Here is a 3,123-nt window from a genome sequence, read left to right as displayed (position 1 = left end):
ACTACTGGGCATGCAACATCCTAAAGATCACTCACTGGGTTAACCTAGAGAACATTGCTCTCTGGGCCCAAATGGAAATAGCCTCTACCCAGCAATCTCTCCAGTCACTAATATGCTCAGGTCTTCCACTCGTATCTGTAGTCAGTTCTATGCCTTCGGTCATACACACTATTAAAATCTGGACACAATTTAGGAGGCATTTTGGCCTCAAAAGCCCATCCTCTCTCTCCCCGATAAATCGTAACCACCTGTTCAAACCCTCGTGTACCGATCCCGCCTTTCAAACTTGGGTCGACAAGGGGATCAGATCCATCAAAGACCTATATAACAATGGGATTCTAGCACCATTCTCATACTTGACCGAGAGATTCAGTCTGCCCAGTTCCCACCTATTTCGCTATTTCCAGATCAGACACTTTCTACAAAAACAATTTCCAAATTTCCCAAACCAGCCTACTCACTCGGTAATTGACTCTATAATTTCTTTGAATCCCAATACAAAGGGCACAATTTCAGAGATATATACTCAACTAAATTTAATAAACCCAGAGACTCTTAACCGTCTTAAAATAGCATGGGAGCAAGACCTGGGGGTGGAACTGCCTGATGCGACATGGGAGATGGCGTTGAGGCTAGTCCATAGCTCCTCAATTTGCGCCAGACATAGCCTTATACAATGTAAGATTATTCATCGTGTTCATTACACCAATGCGAGACTAGCAAGGATATTTCCAGATATTAGTGACGAGTGTAATCGTTGCAGACAATCCTCTGCGGATCTGACACATATGTTCTGGTCATGCCCTCGACTACAGGTCTTTTGGACAGATATATTTAAATCTTACTCCGATATATCAGGTGTACCCATCCCACCCAACCCCTTAACAGCCCTATTTGGCGTTCCTCCTGGGACTAATATCCCTCAACACTTTAAGAGAATAATTTCTTTTACCTCTCTTCTAGCAAGACGTCTCATACTCCTTAAATGGAAACAAGCTTTTCCACCCACACATAACAGTTGGATAAAGGATGTACTATTTTATCTCAAGCTTGAAAAAATTAGATTCTCACTTAATGGTTCTTTGAGAACTTATAATCAAACATGGAGGCCTCTTGTGGACTATGTAAGGACCTTGACAGTAACCCCGGAGGAAAGCGATACTTGAATTATGGAAAGGTGAAAATATAGACTTGTGTACTGTCCATGTGAGCTGATGTCTGTGCGCACACAGGTGGTCCCCCCCTCCCCCCCCCCCCTTTATTTTTATTTTATTTAAAAAAAAATAATAATAATAATTCATTGGCAGTTGTTTTTTTGTTGTTGTTTATTTGCTCTGTTTTTAGTTTTTTTTGGCTTTCCTCCTTCTGCTTGTAGCACTGTCTCAGTAACCGGGAAGAGTGGGTGGGTGGGTGGGCGGGAGGGAAATGTGGGGTACCTATGTACAATATATATGCCTGTAATTTGACTTTACGAATGTTGTCCTCATATGGGAGGAAAAATAACCTGCAAAAAAACCAATAAACAGATATATAAAAAAAAAAAAAGATTTTTTATTTAGAAAAGAAGGAGATGAACCTGTCAGAAATTAATGAATTGATAATAGATGGATGGAAAGGAGGGGGAGAGGAGGGGGAGAGAGAGCAGATTCAACGAGGAAGAGGGGGAGGGATGGGGGGAGGATGAAGAGGATGAGGGGGTGAGGATGAAGGGGTGAGGAGGGGGGGTGAGGACGGTATGTGTGGATGAAGCGGCGAGGATGAGGAAGTGGGGATGAAGAGGCGAGGATGGGGGAGGATAAAGTGGCGTGGGATGAAGGGACGAGAGGAAGGACGGGCATGACCGTACGTGGGCTCCAGGGGGGTAGGGGACCCTGAGTATTTGGCCTGGGGTCCGAAGAGAGAGGCGTCCATCTTGGCTGACGTCTGAGACGTGCTTCACTTCGAGACCCCCGTCTAGAACCTAATTTTTTTTATAGTTTTCAATTACATTTTATTAAAGTGTCAAATCACAACAAGTTGTCTCAAAACTCTACATGTGGAGTAGAGATCCGACATTGTCCCGCCCTGAGAAAGCAATGTTTTTGCGACAGTGGCAACGAAAAACCTCCCCTTAACTGGAAGAAATGTCAGGCAGACCCAGGCTCTAGGGTGGGCGGCCATCTGCCTCGACCGTGTTGGAGAGGAAAGAGAGAGAGAGAGAGAGAGAGAGAGAGAAGGAGAGACAGAGAAAGAGAGTCAGAAGACTGGAAGAAAAATGAGAGGGAGGTAAGGATACAGAGTACAATGCACAAGTGGCAGGTAGACCTGGCAGGTATATATAGTACACTCCTCACTTATTGGTGAAAGGGGACGAGTTTAGGTGGAAAGCTATCAGTTACCATGGCAGCAAAATCACAGAGAGGAGTATGGGTGGAGATGTGTTCAGTGACAGTTACCATGGCAGATAAGTCCAACTCCATTCATTGCTCTCTCATCATCCGCATTGAAAAGTTTCTTGTCGGTTAACAGCCGGAAGGGCAGGGCAGGTAGAGTGATGTAAGCCTAAGCCTGATTATTTATTCACCATTGTGCAGTGCTGTAAAGGATCTACACCATGAATTTAAAAAAAAATAAATAATATTTAATATCATATTGTTTATGTCCCTCAAACGTTTTTCAAAAGGTTTGAGCCTAAATCAAGCCTCAGATATACTCATTCCAACTACTTCTCTCTGGCTTATAAAGCACTTTCACCTGCAATACCACATTGTCCTGTTTGGCACGGGGCGCTATTGAGCCAGTTTGTATGCATGTTATCTCCTGGTTCTGTGTGGAAAAAGTTTTAAAAAAAATGTTCGAACTGAAAAATGGGAGGGATTGTACCTCGTGACGTCAGGTGTGAAAGCCTGAGTGTTCAAACTGGGGTATTTTGGGGGATAGAAGAGAGGTAGGGGAGACCAAAAACACACAAAAAAGAGGAAAAAGTTAAAATTCATGGTGTAGTCCCTTTAAAGTAACTAGTACATTTACTCAAGTACTGTACTTAAGTACACTTTTGAGGAATTTTTACTTGCTACTAATAGAGTGTTTCCAATTTTCTATACTTTTACTTCTACACCACTACATCTCAGAGGCAAATATTGT

The sequence above is a fragment of the Gymnoscopelus braueri genome (genome assembly GCF_963280865.1).
Source record: "Gymnoscopelus braueri genome assembly, chromosome: 19".
NCBI classification, from domain to species: domain Eukaryota; kingdom Metazoa; phylum Chordata; class Actinopteri; order Myctophiformes; family Myctophidae; genus Gymnoscopelus; species Gymnoscopelus braueri.
The sequence above is the reverse complement of the archived record's forward strand: the minus strand, read 5'-3'. Positions refer to the sequence as shown.